The sequence below is a fragment of the Carlito syrichta genome, unplaced genomic scaffold (genome assembly GCF_000164805.1).
Source record: "Carlito syrichta isolate Samal-C Ts95f unplaced genomic scaffold, Tarsius_syrichta-2.0.1 Scaffold313764, whole genome shotgun sequence".
Lineage (NCBI taxonomy): Eukaryota > Metazoa > Chordata > Mammalia > Primates > Tarsiidae > Carlito > Carlito syrichta.
The window spans coordinates 582844-604394 of NW_007257860.1; the positions used below are offsets into that span (position 1 = coordinate 582844).

General features: G+C 38.0%; 1 protein-coding gene and 2 pseudogenes across 1 annotated transcript in view; 2 read left to right on the forward strand and 1 right to left on the reverse strand.

The window, feature by feature from the left end:
• PHKB (phosphorylase kinase regulatory subunit beta) overlaps window positions 1-21551 on the forward strand; it is a 187228-nt gene that overhangs the window by 96133 nt on the left and 69544 nt on the right. The gene's annotated exons all lie outside the window — the stretch shown is intronic.
• LOC103273142 lies at window positions 6462-10732 on the reverse strand (annotated as a pseudogene).
• Window positions 16302-17634, forward strand: LOC103273139 (annotated as a pseudogene).

Below are 21551 nucleotides of genomic sequence, written 5' to 3' on the forward strand. Positions count from 1 at the left end.
TCTTAGCCTAGTTTGATATTTGACAGGGCAAGTGAAAGAAAGTGAGTGATATGAGTAACTACTGTTGCTTGTGTTTCTACTGTTTATAGGCACTGTACAAGTCACTTTATATGCATTGTCTTATTTTAACATTTTTCTGAGGTAAAAGTTAGTACATCCATTTTATAGATAGATAATGTGAATCTCAGAGAGGTTTAGTGATTTCACCAAGGTCACACATTGACAAGTAGCAGAACCGATATAAAGATGTTAACTGAAGAAGGCAAGAAATGAAGCAATGTCAAACATTTGGAAACAATGATTTTTGTAATGGTATGAAGGAGTTAACAGAAGAGATAGCTTGTTTCCTGAGCAGCCTGGCTCAATATCACATCATAGGAACATAGTTGCACCTGTGCCTTAGGATGCTAAGAGGCCCCTGGAGGTGATCTGAAACATTAAACACAAAGATGTCACATCAGTACAAAATGTGTGCTGGGATCCATTATATATAATATTTACCATGTTAACAATTTCCTTCTTTCTTTTTCTCTGTTGTGCTAGGATGAAACCAAGTTTACAAATTTGTAACAATTAGTAATTTTATTAGGAATTTTCTTCTTCTCTCTCCAAAGGAAAACACTTTGGGAGATGTTTGCTCCCTCTCCCCATTTACCCCTGACTTGTTCCAGTTAGAAGGCCCATCAATTTCTGTTGCCTAGGTAGTTCTGGGCTCTGGGCATCCACTAATTACCTGCAGAAGAGACCTTGATTGTTCATATTGTAGCCCCTCTGCCTAATGTGAGATAGTGGTCTCTTGAAGACTGTGTTTGTTTTTAGCCTTTGATGCTCATTCATACTTGGAAGAAGTTTGATGGCAGCAGAGACTGCAAGCAGCTGACCATGTGCATTTTACTGATTCATTGTATTTTGCATCACAGTTGTTCCCTTGGGATAAGGTGACTATAGAGGACATCCAATTATAGTGATTAGAGGGAGGGTCTCTGGAGTTCTGTAGCAAGTGGACTTTATGTTTAAATGTGTATTATACTAAATTAGAATACAGAATAGGAAAACACACTTAATACCTTTTAAAATTTTGTGAGATTCTGTCGAAACTATCATATTTAACAGATCAGCCAGGAATGCCTTTTTCTTTCATCTTTGTTTTTAAACCAATTTGAAAAAAATTGATCTTGTTTCTCAAAATAGATCTTGTGGAATGTAACAGAATTTTTACATAAACCATTCTAGTGTCAAACAAAGGAAGAGTCATTAAAGAAATACTCCAATATGAAAATGCTATTTTAGTATTCAAGAATACAAACGGGAGAGGTTTCATATTGTTGGATGTTCTGCCTAGCAAAATGGCTAAGAGCACAGCCTCTGGAGGCACACTGCATGCTTTTGAATCCAAGCTTGGGCAAGCTGGATTAACCTCTCTGTGCCTTCGTTTCTTGACATATAAAAATCACCTCATAGAGTTGTTGTAAGAGTTAAATGAGTTAATACAGGTAAAGAATTTAGAATAGCTCCTGGTTTATAGTTAAGCACTCAGTAAATGTTAGCCATTGCTATTATTTGTATTTTGATAGTTCCAGTGTTGACATGGCAGTTAATTGAGGTGCCCAGTAGTTAATAAAACAAAAAGGTGCAAAGTTGTATTGTTATTGAACATAATTTGAGCTGGAAATTAAACTATGGGAGCAATTTGTGGAAGGCCAGTCTCCAGACTTAATTCTTTGCCAGGGTGTGAGTAATGCAGTTGGTAGAGTAAAGGAGTGTTCTAAGAAAGCAGGAAAAAGGGCTCTAGCAAGAAGTGTAAAACAGTGTCATAGATACGAAAGTGTAGAGAACTTTGATTAAGAGACAGTGGTTCAAGAAGGCTGACTACCTTGTTGACTGGGAGGAACAGCAAAGCACTGGCAGAAATTCAGGTGTTGGTTTAGGCCTTGAGTGGTTCACCTGCAGTGTAATCTGGGAAAAGACTCCTAAAATCTCTGGAGTTGTAGTTCTCTAATCTGTAAATTATTCAGCTAGGTTTAAATTGTAAATCCTCTTCTAGCAGACTGGCTGTTGCTGGCTTCCATGATCTAAGTAACCTTTGAGTTTAGTGAAGTCATGTGCCCAGAAGCCAGATAGTAGGGAGTTAAAGGACAATTAAATGGTGGAAGACCATCTGTTCAGGAAGTTGAGTTTGCTGCAATCCAAGAAAGGTTATAAACTCCTCCTAATTTAGTAAATACGTTATATAGCACTCCTATAATATAGACTTATAGCTATTTCCCTTTTTAAAAATAATTTTTCAAATCTATTCAGTTTTTAAAAGTTCATTAATCTTTAAAAAGATGTAAGGAAATTTAAGGTGATTTAAGGAAATTTTGCATGCAATTCAGTTTTATTTGGCTCAGTTCAAATGGTTTAACCAGTTTGAGACATAATTTCTACTTAAAGGATTTAAAAAAAAAATTCCACTTCACTAGCTTGGCAAAGAAAGAAAGAGTTTATGTGGGACCAAAAATCCAAATTTATCTATAAGCATGGGAGTGAAATTGAGTGCTGAACAGAAGTTCTTCAGATTATCATAATAAAACAGAATAAAATAGTCAACACATTAAAGATGCTTCTGAAAGTCTAGCCTGAATATACCACAATTACACAGAGGTTCTCCTCAGGTAATACTGTCTGCTGCAATCTATAAGGGAAATGAAGAGTCTCTCCAATTAAAATTAAATGCTGTGATCAAAAATACCCAGAACTGAGAAAAGTTGAAGTTTAAAAAAAAAGCTTAAATGCATTTAATAAAATCATTCTAATTAACCCACTGAACTTAATAAAATTAAAAGTTCCAATAATAGGCATGATATATAATGAAATATTTAATCTACAGGATAAAGACTTATTGTATTCATGGCTAAAATGAAAAAGAAGGAAAAGGAGATCCAAGTAAGAAAGCAAAGTATTTTGGTTCAGAATAAAGATATACAGGGAGTATTATGGTCTAGTATTTTTTTAATGAGTCTATGGTTCTGACATTTTACTCTGAGGAAAAAAATCATATCTATTTATAAATATGAATAAATATATGACATTAACCTGAAACTACATCACTTTTTTTTGTTTTGAATCTATTCACAGTTTTTAAAAGTTGATTGATCACTGAAGGAAAACCTATCAGTTAACCCTATTCTAACCCACCTTACTTAGTCATCTATATTATTAACAAGTTGCCCTCTTCTAAACCAGAGGATTGGGTCTTTTGGGAGCTCCTACTTTCTCAAGGAGTGATTTTCTCTCATTGAGGTCCTTGGAGAGTTTCACATATGTTTGCCATTGTGCTGGTGAATAAAATATGAGTATTTTTGTCAGCTACTTGAGGCAGTATTTTACATTAATTGCATAATTATCATGATAGGAGCAGATCATGTGTGTTGATGCACCCTTGAGAGAATTCAGTTTCACATTCAGCGACACCCAAGCTTTGAATGAGAAGTAGACTAGCATATTTAATGTGCCAATTAAAATGGATTGATCTACTTTGACAGTCTTTGGAGAAAATGCTAATATGAAAGGAATGCATTTTAGTCATAAGAGCTTATTTTCAGAACTGCAAGTTTCCAAATTTAGGATGAAAGTTAGTACTTATTTGTTAAATCATGTACATATTTACTTGTATATAGATCTGAGCTAGAAGCATATAGTACACTTGGTCCCTCATTTTTCAAATTAATAAGGAAGAGGGGATTTCATGCTTTGTTTTCTGAAACTACAGATGCATAAAATTTTGCAAGGATTATTTTTCTAAAGATTAAAGAACACCACATATATATGTAATAAATTTTTGTTTTGAAGGGGGTAATATGGTATAATAGATTTGCATCATACAGGCCTAGCTATAAAACCTGTCTCTTAACTTATTAAACTGTGTGAACTTGGACAATTTAATTAATTTCTCTAAGCCCCACTCTCCTTATCTTTTAAATAAAGATAATAATTGCTAACTCATGGTGATGTGTATGATTAAATGATAATGTATGTAAACCTCTTAACCAAATGTCTGGCAAATTTTAAGAGCCAAATAAACATTATTGATGTTTTTATTTTATTTCAAATAATTTATTATATGGGTAATATTACTTTTTCATTAAAGATATGAGAAAAATCTTGAAAAGTCTGGAGGAAAACATCATATTTTCCACATTTTGGCTGTTACTATATATACAATTTCTTATGTGGTTATAGACTTACTGTATATTCAGTTTTGTATTCACCAATATTTGTATTCATGGTTATTTTTTGTGTTATTTCTATAAAACATTATTTGTTTGGCCATATCAAGGTTTCCTTAACTATACACCCTTTAATGTAATACTAGAAGCTTATCCTAGTAAGAGTTTATTAAAATTTGATGTTTATGCAGCATTATAGCAGTTTCATAAGCTAATGACATGGCTAATTTTTCATTACAAAGGTCTCTACTTACTCAATGCTTTTCTATTCCTAAGTGAAATATCTTATAGTTTATAATACTGCTTAGCTAATGAAAAGAATGCAAGAGGTTATATGATAAAACAATTTACATTTACACTTCCATAAAAATAATTAAAATGAAACTCACTTTTTAAAAACGTTCCTTCCCCAAAACATATATGATCCAAAAGCATATTGTTGTAGATCTTAGCCCAGATTTGGGAATGTTTTCTTTTTTGATCTAATGTGTCTATGTAAGCCATAAAGCTCCCCATAGCTCTGTAATGAAAGGTGCTGATTTCTTCATATTTCCCTAAGAAAGTTCAAACTTGTTTGTCATACCCTTATGCTTAGTGCATATACCTCACATACATGGTAGGATATCAAGAGTATATTAAGAAAATTTTAAGATTATTAAGACCATCTTTTTAACTCCCCATGTTTTATTTTATTTTTTATGTTATGGTTTTGCTGTGGTGCCCAGGCTGGAGTGGACGGGCTGTTCACAAGCATGATCATAGCTCACTGTAGCATCAACCTTCTAGGCTCAACCAATCCTCCTACTTCAGCCTCCTGAGTAACTGGGACTACAGGTGCATACCACCATCCTCAGTTACTTCATCTTATAGAGCAGGAGATTCAAAGAGAAGTGTTATATCTGAAATCACACAGGTACAGATCCAAGGCTAAAACCCAGACGTCCTAAAGTGTGGCTTGGTGAGCCATGGTGATATATAGTGTGGTGAAAAGTGTACATTTACTGCATGGGACTTGCATTATTAATGCCATTTTCCTGTGTTCCTATAGTCCCTTAGTTATGACTAAACTAGATGAGTCGTAAGCAGCATGTCTTATTTTATTACAGCTCACAAACCAACAACTAACACAGTGTTCTATAGCTAGGTCATCAAATATTCATTGACCAATCAGCTACTTACCAGTAGGAAGATGAAACCACTGTGTAGCTTTTGTCATTCTTTTGTTTTTCTCCTAAGTTGGACACTTTTCCAGTTATTTTTGTGTTTTGAGTACTCAGGGAGTTTGACATTATTGATGATTGATATCTATTAAATACTTCTTATATAACCTTTTATAATGTCTACTGATTAAACATTATAGTTGGGCTGTTTTGCAAAAGACAAGTTAAGATTTGAATTTGTGAATCATTGTGAAGGACATGAAGGAAATACTAGCCTCATTCAGTAAAGAGCCATTTGACTATGTATTTTAGGCTACATTCAACTTAGAAAAAGTTAAATGTTTAATATTTGATCTGTTAAATTTCTGTTATCTTTTTATGTATCTCTGGTTAAGACTGTTTCTGTATGCATGCAAGCCATTTGTTTCTTTTTAATTTGGAATTTCGTTTCATTAAAAAATTATATTGATAGTTTTGATTTGGTATATATACAACTTAATTGTCTGTTGCCTTTTCTCAGATGACATTATGCTGTTACATCCCATACTTCTTATGAATGATATTGAATTGGGAATGTTAGAATATAATGCCTAAGAAACCTGCTTTTTGAACATCATTTTCAGGCCAGGCACAGTGTGGCTCAAGCCTGTAATCCCAGCACTTTGGGAGGCTAAGGTAAGAGGATTGCATGAGCCCAGGAGTTTGAGGCTTATCTAGGCAACATAGCAAGTCTTCATCGCTACAGAAAATCAAAAACTTAGCCGGGTTTGGTGCCACGTGTCTGCAGGTCCAGCTATTCCGGAGACAGATGTGGAAGGATCACCTGAGCCCAGAAGATTGAGTCTGCAGTGAGTGGTGATTTTGCCACTGCACTCCAGCCTGGGCAATAAGAGTTAGACTCTAACTAAAAAAAAGAAAAGAAAGTCCTTTTCAGAAGCAAGGAGAATGTCACATATTCATGTAACTCATTTAATTTTCCTATATTTTCATAAATAATTTTCATACATTTTATGAATCTTTGTGAATTTTGAGCATATATTTAAACTTTTGTGTTCTCCTTAGTTATTTGTGTGAGCATCTTTTTTTGGGGGGAGTACCAAATTTCTTTATTTGAAGGAATGGTACAAATCAAAGAACTGAAGTGGACATTTTGGTGCAACCTATAGAAAAGGCAAAGGAAACCCCGACATGCATGCACTGCCTTGGTGACCAGGAAAGTCACCCAGTAGCTATGGGAAAATTAGCCCAAGGTTTAGCTGTCATCACTGTCTCCCAGGGTGTGCTTGTCAAAGAGATATTCTGCCATGCCAGATTCAGGGGCTCCCATTTTGTGCAAGTTGGTTACGTAGTTACCCAATTCTTTGATGAATTTCACCTGCTCATTCAGGTAATGTGTCTCAATGAAGTCACACAAGTGGGGATTGTTTTTGTCAGTAGCCAGTTTGTGCAGTTCCACTAGTGACTGGTTCACGTTTCTTTCCAAGTGTAATGCATACCCCATGGCATTCAACCCGTTCTCCCAGTCATCACGGTCTGGTTTCTTGATGTCCTGAAGGAAGATGCGGCCACCGCGTTGGTTTTACAGCTTCATCAGTTTCTCAGTATGCTCCCTCTTCTCATGAGATTGGTGAAGAAAGTATTTGGCAAAGTTTTTCAAAGCCACATCATCGCGGTCAAAGTAGTACGACATGGACAGGTAGACGTAAGAGGCATAGAGCTCCAGGTTGATCTGGTGGTTGATGGCGGCCTCCAAGTCCTGATGGTAGTTCTGGCGCACCTGCGAGGTGGACGCGGTCGTCAGAGCGGTGGCTGAGAACGGGCGGGGGCGGCGGCGGCGGCCTCGGGGCGGTCGGAGTGCGCAGCGAGGCAGTGGCGGAGGCGGAGGGCTGGCTCTGAGCGGCCTGTCGGGGCGGGAGACAAGCGCCGGGTTCCGTCCAAGCACTGTTGGAGCAGGAAGCCGCGGCGACTCTCGGCGCGGGACGTCTGTGTGAGCATCTTATTGTTTTCCCAGCCCTATGTAAAATATACTTTCTGTCACTGGAGTCTGCAGTTTGTTGAATCAGATGGCATATGATGATGCATTGACACTACTGCATGGCCAGATAACTAGACACTGGCTATGACTCTTCTAATCATATCACAAATCAGAAGAAACTGTAAAGTCAGCTCAGTAACATGAATCAAATGTGGCAATGAAGAATGAATGATTCTATGGAGCAGAGCATGAACCCTTACTTGTTACTTATTAAGTCAAAATTGTTAAAAGTAAGAGATGAAACTTTAAGTTCTCAAAAGTCTTTATGAAAATCAAATTAAAACTAAGGAGTCTGACTGGGCTCGATGGCTCAGCCTGTTATCCCAGCACTTTGGGAGGCCAAGGCGAGTGGATTGCCTGAGTCCCTGGGTTTGAGACCAGCCTGGGCAACTTGGCTAGACCTCATCTCTACAATAAGTCAAAAATTAGTCAGGCTCAGTAGCACACACCTGCAGTTCCAGCTACTTGGAAGGCTGACATGTAAGGATCGCCAGAGCCCAGCAGGTCGACGTTGGGGTGGCAGTGAGCATACCACTGCACTCCAACCTGGGTGACAAAGTGAGACTCCGACTCACCAAAAAACAACAACAACAACAACAACAATAAAAAAACTAAAGATTCTAGTACATGCTAAGATTTGTGCCTCTAATTATGATTGAATATTTTCTTCTGAATCCCCCCAAAATAAGGAAAGCCTCCATTCCCAGGCATCAACTCACCCATCTTTTTTCCCTCCACCTTTAAGCTGTTCCAGTTGATAATCATTCTTTCTTCTGTGTTTTGTACCTTTACCTCTATTTTTTTTTTTATTTCCCTGACTCTCTAGACTTGTTTAAGTGTTCCTCAACTGTTCTTCTCTCTTGATGACCTCTCTCAACTTTTCTTCTTTCAAACATCTTGGAAAAATACTTGCACTGTCTCCATTTCCTCAACTTTCAGTCATTCCTTGTAGTGCACAGTTTAGCTGCTTATAATACTACTCTGCTAAAACCACACACAAAAGATTGCTAATGATCTCCTAATTGATAAATCCAGGGATCTCTTTTCAAGTTCGAGTCTGATTTTTAGTCAGACATTGAGCATTCTTGAACACTCCTTCCTTTAAACTCTGTAAAAGCATAGGCGTCATCTTTGATTCCTCTCTGCCTGACTCACTACTTCTCCCCTTTCAAATCCAGTCCTCTTAATTCTATTTTCTAATTATTCCCCAAATCTTTTCACTTGCTCCCTTTCCACTCACTCTTCATGTCAGTTGGAGCCTGCAGTTGAGAGATGGTTGCCACCATCTCTCAACTGCAGGCTCCAGCTGACATTCACATGTCTACTCTGCCCTCTGCAAACTAGATCAGTATAGCAGCAAGAGCCACTATCATGTGAGTTAATGTATATTTAAAGTGCTTAGGCAGGGCCTGGCCCATAGTAAGTACTATATATGTGTTTATTACTATTATTCCAGAAATATAAATTACGTTTAGGCTTTTTGTTTTTTGAAATCCTTTTAGTAACTTTTCATTCCTCTTAGTTGAAAGCCAAATGCTTTGTTGCCTATGAGGCCCCGTCTGACCTTAACTGTCTCCACCCTCACCTCTTGTCACTGTTTTGCTTACCTGTTGTGCTCCAGACACATATTTTAAGCCTTTTCCATTCCGAGATCTTTGCACCTACTGTTCTTCCTGAAGAGTCATTACCAGGTCATTGCTTAGCATACTTCTTTTTGTCTCTGAATGAAGTCTCAGATTTAATGGCACCCTCTAAGAGAGTTATTTTTTTTGGCCATAACTCTAAAGTAACCTCTGTCTTTTTCACTCTACTATATCACCCTTTACTTTTATTATGGTATTTATCAATGATTTTTAGTATCTAATTATTATATATATATGTTTAATCATCTATCTCTCCCATTGCAATGTAAGTTTCATGAGAGAAGGACTTTGTTGTATTGCCTTATTGGTCTAACACATAGTAAATGACAACTATTAACTGAATAAGTTCATTAATGGCAAGCTTTTATCCTTTGAGAACAGCTGACATATCTTTTCTATGAAGTTCTCCTCAATTTCTTGAGGCTAAATTGAATGCTCCCTTCCTTGCCCATATTTAGTATCCTACTGAACTGCACATATAATTGTCTTCTCGTATGGTGAGTTCATAAAGAAGAGGGATAGTGTTTTTTGTTTTTTGTTGTTTTTTTTTTTTTAAGTGAGAAAGCAGGATTTTTTAAGAGGACAGAAAAGCTACCACCATGGGAGGAGACCTGAGGAGGTTACTCAGGTAGTGTTTCACTCATCTCTTTGCCATCCCTAATGTTTACCATGGTGTCTGGATGCATGAACAAATGCACAAACCCTTCAAGACAGAAACATTTGTAGTGTACTAACTGTTGAATTATGATCTCACTGATGTAGAAAACCCTTAGGTTCACTTACTAATATTGGTGGTAGAATGTGTTCTCCACATTCAACTCCCCTGTGATAATCCACACTAGAAGCACTTGGACCTCAACTCAGTGAAGAAGGCATTATCTAGCTAAAGGCTTGTTGGACTCTAAAGGCTGCTGGGTGCCTCTGTAGCTGTTTGATCTGACCCAGTGATTATAAATCTTACTACAGGTTGGTCCTGGCACTGTCTTTCTGACCTAGTCTTTTTGTCCTTGAGATGAACACCTAGTGCCAGAAGAGAAAGTAAAGCAGTTCCTATACCCTTCCCCCATCAGACCATTCTTCTTACGTTGCTTTTACCTGTGATATTAATAACTGCACATGTGGCCATGATATTCATTTCTACTCATAAGTGAATGATACGCCTGGCAGTTCTCTAGTGAACTGAGAAGTTTACTGTATAGCCAGTAAGATGCAGTCATCGGATTTAGTGGAGAGAACTCCTGGTTGTAAACCTAACACCTGAGGTCCTTTTAAATGACACAAAAACCCTAAGTTCTAGTGCAGAGTCAGTCTGGAGACCCAATTCTGCTTCGGAGTCTGCCACTAACTTGCAAAGGGACCTGGGCCATTTACCCTCTGCCACCTCAGTCTTATCATCCATCAAGTGGGTTACTGATTTTTATCCAGGAAACTCATTTTCAGACAAAATCTTGAGTAGAATTTCAGCATGTAATATAGTTGAAATTGCACTGCTGTGGTTTAAGTGGAATCCTGCTTAGTCTGTCTCATAGATCCCTTCCACCTCTTCCATGACCCTCCCCCCACAGCCAGATGATCAAAATGGCTCCTTCTATCTACATTTTCAGCTGAAACACCAGGCAGTACAGTACCCAAAGGAGAAACACCAAAAACAAGTTGCCTTGCTGTACTTTCTTCTATTTTTCCCATGATTCTAAAGTCTGGCTTCCTTTTGTCTATCATGAGCAGCCATTCTTTGGTTATAGCCCACCACCTAGGGTTCAGGGACACAAAAACCCTGAAATTGAAATGACTAGATTCTTGGACCCTATACTCTCCCTCTTCTTCTTCTTCCTCCTCTGTTTCGCCTTCATTTAACTAATCTTTCCTGATATTGATTTTCTTGTGTTTCTGTAAGTTTCTCAGTATTTATTCTCCCCCTTGGTTGTGATTAAAGCTATGAGAACACCATGATTCAGAGTTTCTCTACCTGGGCTCTTGTGGTCATTTTAGCATTGTTTCTGGGGCAGTAGACAAGACCATAAGCACTGTAGTTTTTTAAAGATAAAAATATAGAAACATCTAGTTACAGCAAGTACTTAGAAAGGGGTGAAAACAGTTTCATAAATCAATTCATTGTGATAAAGCGTTCAGTATTCTCTTCTAAGATAATTGCAGTCTTTGAAATAACTGCCATCAGAAATCATTGCCTGACTTATTCATTCGAGCATTTGAAACTGTGTATGTGAGGTCTGGAATACTTTTAAAAACTCATTTGTTTTCCTCTTAAATAGAAAGCTCATATAGCTAATCCAACATATAAATGCATGGGTCCAAAAGGGCCATTTTCTCCCTGGCCATCTCTACTCTTGAGCCGTTTAGCTTTTCAAACGTGCTTAATGTTGTTATTCCTTTGACAGTTCTATTTAACTTTCCTCTGGTTTCATATTCATTTTCTCCATGTTTCTGCTTTGGGTTGGTTAGAAATATCAGAACAAGATGCCAGTGCATGTCAGTCAGGATGTGCTGGTATCAAACCTCTGGAGCCTGTTACGTGGCTCCAGCGGGAGAAATACCAGGGATATGGTTTCTCCTGTTGGAATTGAGATGTATAAAGCATTTGCCTGGTTCTTCAGCTAGTGAGGTTTTGCTGAAAAATGAGTTTAATGAAAAAATGCTGGATGTTGCCAGAACCTCCTGATGAAGGCTAATGAGTATAAATGCATGTTCTGTAAGGCCCTCAAAGCAGAGGCATTGAATGTTTTAAATGCACTGCCCTTGAGACAGGATCAGCCTCAGATGAGGGGTGACCCTTTGCTAGTTGGCTTCTTTTTCATATCTTTTCTTCTTTCTCTCCTCCCTTGCCTCTCTTTCAATAAAAGACCTATTTAAGCCAGCCACCGTAGATTATTTTATGCAACATATAGGACATATTAAAAATAAAACTACTTATACTAGAGCTCAATACAGTGTTGCAAAAATAAGAATTAAGAGCTTTACATACTATATAGATTATTTAATAGAAAAGGAAGTTTTAAATTTAATTGCCACAAACTAAAGAATTATATTCTATCAAAAAAGCAGATAAAAACCAGTGTTTTGTTAACAATACCTGAAGGTGAATTTTCTTCTTAAAAACTTGATCTCAAGTGGTCAAAGAGTAGACTGTTGGTGGGACCTTGCACCACTGTGCTCCCTCTGAATGTAACCCTCTGAATCCTGCAGCTATGTGATGATTAATTTTATGTGTCAACTTGACTGGACTACAAGCTATCCAACTATTTGGCCAAACATTATTCTTGGTTTCTGTGAGGGTGTTCCTGGTGAGATTACCATTCAAACCAGTATACTGAGTAAAGCATATTTGCCTCCTTAATGTGTATGGGTTTCATCCAACCAAAGCCTGAACAGAACAATAAGGCTTGACCCTCCCCTGGGCAAGAGGAGGGGTCTCTTTGTGAGACTGCTTTCAAACTGGGACATTGACTTTTTTTCCTTCCTTTGAACTTGAACTGAAGCATCAGCTCTTCCTGGATCTTGAGCCTGTCAACCTTCAGACTGGAACTACACTGAACCTACCCTCCCGAGTCTCCAGCAGACTCAGACTGCCAAGTAACCCAGCAGATTTTGGGACTTGGTAGATTCAATAATTGTTTGAGCCCATCTTTATAATAAATCCTTCTTCTCTGTCTCTCTCTGTTCTGTTTCTCTGGAGAACATTGCCTAATATAGCAAGTAGTATGCAATCTGTGAAATACATACTATGGCATATGCCATATTGGCTGCAGATGTACTTGCAGTCAGGTTAAGCTATATCACTGACGAGATGTATGGGCTTTGACAAATTCTTTAACTTCATTTCAATTTCCTCATCTTTAGGGCAGGAGTTCTTGTGAGAGTACACAGCAAAATATTTGAATAACATATAGCAAGCTATCAAGATATATTCATTCCTTTACATTCTAAACCAGACTACAAAGCAAAAGCAATAAAATAATAAAATTTATCAATATGCTGTCATTATTCTTATGAATAAGTTTTAAATGGACATCCGTGCATCTTTCTGTGCCCTACTAGAAAATATTCAGATTCTTCTCACTGCCTCCTTTCCCAAATCCAAACGTACTAATCTTTTCCAGTAAGTCTTCTAGTAAGCCATGTAATCCAGTGGTAGCAATGCCTCTGAATGATGTAGCTTGAGTGCTTATTTGCTCTTATAAGCAAAATTAAAACCTGATGTTTAATGGTGCCACTATGTAACTGTAATCATTTACAGAGATTTCAGTGCAAAAGGTTGACTAGCCTTAAATGATTAAAAATGTGAAAAGATGACACTAATAAGTATGGCACATCTACAAAATGGAATACTAAGCAGTTAGAATGAAAGCAAGGACGTGTTCTCTGTACTAATTTATGGAAAAGAGTGCCATGATATGTAATTATTAAGTAGAAAAAAGTGCTAAGAGTATCTTTTGTGTAGAAATGTGAAAAAATAAGAATATATATACTTGTTTGCTGTTATAGCCATGAGGGAACTCTTGAACAAGGCATAAATAGTCATTGCAATTACTGGTTGTTAGTGGAGAACTGAGGGGTAAGAGGACTCCAGGTGGGAAAGACATAACACTGAAAACATTTTCATAATTTTTAAATTTCTGAGCCATACGAATGAATTATCTGTTGAAAAAATTAACAAGAACAAGGAGGAAAAAAACTATTAGAGCACATTCACATTAAGATTTCACTGAATGCCCTTTGAAAGTTGTATTACACTGTTTTATTTATAGCTCCCAGCTGCAAATCTCCTAGCCTTACTACTTTGACCTGATTTTAGCAATTTAAAAACTAGAATCTAGACAGATGTACATGCAGTGTCTTAATTACGATCATTTTAAATATTGAGCAAAATGAGTTGCAATATTAATATAGTTAGTGCCCGGCATATGGAAAAGTTAGGCTGTAAAAATTCCCCTTCCACTATATACTTTACAATGGTTAAGATGCTAAATTTATGTTATATTTTTGTGTCACAATATAAAAAAGGAAAAATACAATCTGGCTTTATAGAAATGAAAATTTTGAATTAGAATATTTCCAACTACAGGTTGTTTTTCCTCAATTATATGGTTAGCATGACCATGCACATTCCTTTATAGCTTATATAAATATGTGTACATTTAGCTATGATTATTTGCTTTTGTTAAACATATCCTTGCTTATATTTACAAACATTTGTCATGTATTCTCAAGGGAAGATTTGTGAATTGCTAATAAATGTAATCAGGAATGCTAAAAAAGACCGTTCCTCTTTCTATCAGGTGGATACCAATTGCCTTTCTTTTAGTGTAAGGTATTTCCTACATCCCAGTCAACAAAAGTAGCATGAGAGGCCCTTCAAAGGGCTTACTCTGTAGTTACACAGGCCACTCATACTGATTCCAAAAGCTAAATAACCCTTCCAAAGAGATGGTTTGAGGCAGTCCAGGACTAGTGCCAAGTGCCTCATAAAGACAATACCTGCTCTTGCTAGTAGGAACAGAAGGCATTTGGACACCCTGATTTGCGGGGGGTGGGGATTGGAGAAGACTGGCATGAAAGAGTGAGTCAGGATAGACAAAGGAACAGAAGGGACAGTCCAAATGTAGATCAGTGGACAGAAACTTGGGTTGGACATAAGTTAACTGTTTTTTCTAGTGGAGTGTTCTAACACAGGTAGGAGACAAACAGAGAACCGTAGGTAGCAGCTAAGCTGTAGAGGCCCTCAGGAAGTTTGAAGTTTATCTGCTAAACACTGGTTTTGGAACAGAAAATTGATGTTCCAAACATTATATAAGGATATCCATTTACTCACCTATCTCTCTTCCCTTTTCTTTATTCATTTAACAAATATTTTTGACAGTCTCCTTCATGCAAATCACTTATATAAGAAAATTAACCTGAGTATTAAGTGCAGAAGATGGGCAAAGTCAGGTATGAAGCAGCTGAGGAAGCCTATTGCAATGACCCAGGGTTACTGGAGATGATGAAAAGGCTGATGTTTGCTGAGCTCTTATCGTTTGCCACTGTTAAATGTTTATTATGTTATGTATCACCCTCATAACCTTATGAAGTACACACTTTTATTATTTCCAAACTACATATGAGAAAACAGACTTATTGAAGTAAAGTGATATAGAGAATCACACAACAAATAATAGTATAAATATAATTTTTGTAGCATATCAAAGTTTATAAATATTTTACATGCTATCTTTTGTTCCATCTTACAATATTTAATAAGGTAAATATTATTATTCCCATTCTACAGATTATTACAGACTTGAGAAACTTGCCTGGGCAGTCATTCATCACACAGTAATGATATCTATATGTCCCAGGCAATGGGGATATAGTGCTGAATAAGATATATCAAGACCTCTGCCCTCAGGGAATTACTTTCTGGTGGGAGTCAATAACAATAAATAATGTGACATAATTTCTGGAGATGAAGAGTACTATGAGGTAGACAACATAAGTTAAAGTGATAGATTGAGGCTGGAGATTCCTGGGAGAATAGCTTTGGCCATGGTGGAAAGAGAAGGCCTGTGAGGAAGGGTTGATGGTTGGGACCTACATAATAAGAAGGCATTTACTTAACAATCTAGAGGAAAAAATAACAAACAAGTGTAACCAGCACAAAGGCCCTGTTATGGGTGCACAGTTGGCATGTTCAAGGGATAGAGAGAACACATGACTGAAACACAGTGAAGAAAAGGAGAATGAAAAAGAAGTGGGTAGGAGCTAGATCATGTAGGGCCTTATAGGCCTGATAAACAGTTTTGTTCTTATTCTAAGGGTGATAGGAAGCTACCGGAGAGTTTTAAACAGGATATGCATGTGTTAATATGCGTGTGGGATGGAGTGGTGGTGAATTGATCTGAATTACACTTTTGAAAAAAAGCATCCTTATTGCTGTTGGCAGGATGGACTACTGTGAATGGGTGGGGTTTACAACTGATGTAGGTAGGCCAGTTAGTTGACCAAGTGAAAGATTATGGTGAGTTTAAGAAGCGTAGTATTAGCAATGGAGATAGAGAGTAGTAGTATGTTAGAGCCATATTTTGGAGACAGAGCCAATGGGGCTTATTGGTGTATTAATAGCACACTACAGAGGCAGAGAGTATACTATAATGATTAAGAAGTAGACTGAATGCGTTACTTAGACTCTTAGCTTGTTGGGGACAGTAACCGGGACCCTGTGTCTGCTCCAGTTGCCTTTTTCTCCTAACCCTTACCCACTATGCATGAGTTTATCTCCATCCACGTCGGCCAGGCTGGTGTCCAAATTGGCAGTGCCTGCTGGGGGCTCTACTTCCTGGAACACAGCATCCAGCCTGATGGCCAGATGCCAAGTGACAAGACCATTTGGAGGAGGAGATGACTCCTTCAACATGTTCTTCAGTGAGACAGGTTCTGGCAAGCATGAGCCCAGGGCAGTGTTTGTAGATCTGGAACCCACAGTCATTGATGAAGTTCGCACTGGTACCTACTGCCAGCTCTTCCACCCTTAACAGCTCATCACAGGCAAGGAACATGCTGCCAACAACTATGCCTGAGGGCACTACACCATTGGTAAGGAGATCATTGACCTGTCTTGGACCAAATTCGCAAACAGACTTGAGGGCATCTTGTTTTTCCACAGCTTTGGTGGGGGAACTGGGTCTGGGTTCACCTCCCTGCTGACAGAATGTCTCTCTGTGGATTACGGCAAGAAGTCCAGGCTGGAGTTCTCCATTTACCCAGACCCCCAGCTTTCCACAGCTGTAGTTGAGCCCTACACCTCCATCCTCACCAACCACACCATCCTGGAGCACTCTGATTATGCCTTCATGGTAGACAATGAGGCCATCTATGATATCTGTCATAGAAACCTCGCTATTGAGCACCCAACCAACAATAGCCTTAACCACCTTATTAGCCAGATTGTGTCCTCCATCACTGCTTCCTCAGATTTGATGGAGCCCTGAATGTTGACCTGACAGAATTCCAGACCAACCTGGTGCCCTATCCCCATATTCAGTTCCCTCTGGCCACATATGCCCCTGTCATCTCTTCTGAGAAAACTCCATGAACAACTTTGTGGAGCAGAGATCACCAGTGCTTGCTCTGAGCTAGCCAACCAGATGGTGAAATGTGACCTTCGCCCTGGTAAATACATGGTTTGCTGCCTGTTGTACCATGATGATGTGGTTCCCAAAGACATCAATGCCATCATTGCCACCATCAAGACCAAGCCCAGCATTTAGTTTGTGGATTGGTGTCCCACTGGCTTCAAGGTTGGCATTAATTACCAGCCTCCCACCGTGGTGCCTGGTGGAGACCTGGCCAAGGTACAGAGAGCTGTGTGCATGCTGAGCAATACCACCGCCATTGCTGAGGCCTGGGCTAACCTGGACCATAAGTTTGACCTGATGTATGCCAAGCGTGCCTTTGTTTACTGGTACGTGGGTGAAGGGATGGAGGAAGGAGAGTTTTCTGAGGCCTGCAAGGACATGGCTGCCCTTGAGAAGGATTATGAAGAGGTTAGTGTGGTTTCAGTTAAAGGAGAGTGAAAGGAAGAAGAGGAATACTAATTGTCTATCCTTTCAGCCCTGCACATGTCATCTCCCAGAATTTCACTCCAACATTAGCTGACAGGCATTGAAGCTTTCTGATTAAATTGTTCTCAATGGTGATCATATCTTTTCCATGTGTACTTGTAAGACTTTTCCATCATATCTCAAAGTAAAAGCTTTAAGATTAAAAAAGAAGAAGAAGAAGTAGATTGGACTGCATAGTTTTGAATCCCTACCTTGTCACTTATTGGCTATATGTAATAGCTGTATTATGTTGTATATACTTTTTAACCACTCTGTTCCTTGGTTTTCTCATCAGTAAATGAGAATAATCATGGTAACCTACCTAATGAGGTGAATTTTTTTTTTATTTGTTTTGTTTTTGAGTTGGAGTCTCACTCAGTTGCCCAGGCTGGAACGCAGTGGCATGCTCACCATAGCCTTGACTTACTGGCAATCCTTCCACTGTAGCCTTCCAAATAGCTAGAACTACAGTTATGCACCACCATGCCCAACTAATTTTTTGATTTGTTGTAGAAACGAGGTCTTGTCAAGTTTCCCAGGCTTGTCTTGAACCTGTGGACTCAGGCAATCCTCTTGCCTCCACCTCCCAAAGTGCTGGGATTATAGATGTGAGCCACCACGCATGGCATAGGGGTGTTTTGATGAGTAAATAATTTAATATAACTACCTGGTACTCCATAAGTGTTGCCATTTTACTTATTTATTTGGTTGGTTGTTTGATTGGTTGGTTATTTATTTTAGCTGTCATTGGTTATATGATTTGAAGGAAAAAGAGGGATCAAGGATGATGATTTATACATATTTAGGCAGAGTCAAATGAGTTCATTATGGGAACTTATAGAGATAAGGAATGTTTTGGAAGTGAGTGGATTTAAGGATGAAAATCTGTAGTTCAGTTTTGTCCATGGTAAACTTAAGGCATCTATTAGATGACCAGGATCGTTGCTGGAGAAAGTGACACTATGGACTCGTATGTGGGTCTTTCCACCTAAAACCTGCCCTCTTTCCACTCTTCGAGAGGCAGGATAAGTGAGTAGTTATGAGCACAAACTGTACAGAGTACCTGGGTCTGTAGCTCTGCTTTTTGCTAGGTCTGTGCCCTTGAATAAGTTTGATAAGCTTTCTATGCCTCATTTTTAATCTGTAAAATGGGGGTAATAGTTGGATAAAGCACTTAAAACAGTTTGTAGTATGCAGAATGTAGTTATGTAAAGTGTTTGCTCTTGTTATTTTTAAATCTTGAATGTTGCTATAGAAATGCAACAAAATCAAGATTCAGTATACATCATGAGGGAAGGATTAACAGGATTCTTGTGACTAATTGCATACAGAAGGTAAAACAGAGACATCAAAGATGATTCTGAGGTTCTGAGCTCGAATAACCCATTGAAGTATAAAGAATAAGAGGCTGTTTGGGGTGGGAGTGGGGTAGGTGTAGATAAGTTGTTGAGTTTTCAAGCAATTAACTTTGGAAATAGCCAAGATAAAACATCCAGAAAGCAGTTAAAAATGTGGGAAATGAAACTCAAGACTAGAAATATAATCATGGAATTATCTGCAATAATTTAAAAACTCCCTGAGTAGATGAGATTTGGTGGGGAGGGATGAATACATGACCAAGGACTTATGTAGAAGGCAGAGGGTAGAGTTGCAGATGCAATAAAGGAAAGGAAATAGCTATAGTCTTATGTTTGAGAAATGAAAGGAGAAAAATGTAGGTAGTAGTTGTCTTCCCTTATTCAGGTTGTTATAATTAAATACCATTGACTGAGTGGCATATAAACATCAGAAATTTATTTCTCACAGTTCTAGAAGCTGGGTAGTCCAAGTTCAATGTGCTGGCAGATTCAGTGTGTGGCATGGGCTTGCTTTCTGGTTCCATAGATGTGCCTTCTCATTGTGTCCTTACATGGTGGAGAGGGCCAGGAGTTTCTCTGGGGCCTCTTCTATAAGGACATTAATCCTGTTCATGAGGTTTCTGATCCCCTGACCTAATCACCTCCCAACACTTCTCCCCAAGCCCTGGGGGTTAAAATTTCTACATGATTTTTGGGAGAACACACACATTCAGACCAAAGCATTAAGAAAGATAAGTTACAAGAGGATTTCTTTAAATAAATGTTTGGAATTCTTTGGGGAAGAAGTAGCCATATAAAAATAGGATGATGGATGGTCCAAATGTCTTAGATTGTGGCAGCAATTGGGATCTAGGGCAACACAAGTATTACAACAAATCTAGACAAGAAAGAGGGGAGCAGCTGTCCTAGGAGAGGTATGAAAATAACATTAAGTGACTACAGTTGCAGCAAGAATTCGTGCCTTTTTTGAGTGTTTTATGCATCAAATATTGTGCTCAGTACTCTGTTCTTTCCCTAAATCTTTAGCAGCTCTGTGAGACAAAGACGATTATTATATTCTCTGCAGAGTTGAAAAATTGGAAACCACCTAAGTGTCCATCAAAATAAACATTTAAAAAATAAAATATGATGCCAGGCATGGTGGCTCACACCTATAATTCCAGTACTTTGGGAGTCTGAGGAGAGAGGATTGCCTGAGCCCACGGGTTCAAGACCAGCCTGGGCAACATAGTGAGATCTTGTCTCTACAATAAATAAAAAAATTAGCCAAGGCAGTGGCAAATTCCAGCTGCTTGGAAGGCTGAAGTGGAAGGATCCCCTAAGCCCAGCAGGTAAAGGCTGTGGTGACCATGAGTGTGCCACTGCACTCCAGCCTAGGTGACAGAGTGAAACTCTGACTCAAAAAAAAATAAATAAATAAATAAAGTATGGTATATCCATATAATGCAATGTCCTGCAGCCAGTTTATTTTAATGAGGTAGATCTGCCAAAGAAAGATACTGGTGAAAAACTTTTATGTGATAATAAACACATATATGAAAACTTATCTATTATCCATCTCTTCCAGTAGACTCTAAAATCCTCAAGGAAGGAAACTGGGTCATATTCATCTTGTAAATCAAGGTCTAATATGAAACCTTGTATATTAGTGTGCTTGTGGTCAAATGAATGAGTGAATGAATGAATGCAAAATGGAGAATACTAGAACCACAAAGGGCTTGAGTATATATATAAAATATACATGTATGTGTATGTGTGTAGTTTTGAACCTATATGCAGAAATTATTACAGTATTATTAGGGAAAATACCATTTAGAAAAGAAAGTATTAATTACTACTAGGAAATTGTATCAAAGAGACTTCGTGGGCTTCAGACAACAATGGTGGTGGTTTGAAGAAAATGACAGAAACAGAGAAAAGATGGCTTTAACTTTGGCAATGAAAGGAAGAGTGTTATAAGAGTGAGAATGCCCTTGCTGAATTCTTTCTGTGAGTGGTGAAGGGGATGAGGAGCCCTATGAAAGCCTAAACTCATTATGGTAGATGGTTCTTGAGTCAGAGCTTTCTGAAATGCTGAATATTTACAATGAATGAATTCTTCAATCATCTAGTAGTCCATAACCAGATGCTCTTTGTGGTTCAACATGTGTAGTAGCCATTTTAGATCTAAGTACTCTCTTATACAAATGGAAACAATATCCTAAACAGGCCTGTGATTCAAAAAGAAGATTCCAGTTTGCCAATTACAATCTGCAAGCTGCCCTTATTTATTATTACTGAAATAGTGTCTGTATTCTAACATGTTTTCATTTGCTTTTTATTTAAGAATCCCATAGTTGTCCTGAAGATTGTAGATAATGGTCTACTCTAAGGTTGCTCATCCTTTTGACAAAGTAAATACTACTATATCTCATCCAAGAGAAATAAGACTTAATTTTTTCATGTGTTATTAGAAATCTTGATGAGACTCTGAAAAATTATTTTTTACTCCTCCTTTAGAGAAGCATTTAATTGTAAAGCCTCTATCAAATAAATATAGAATTTTTATAATAT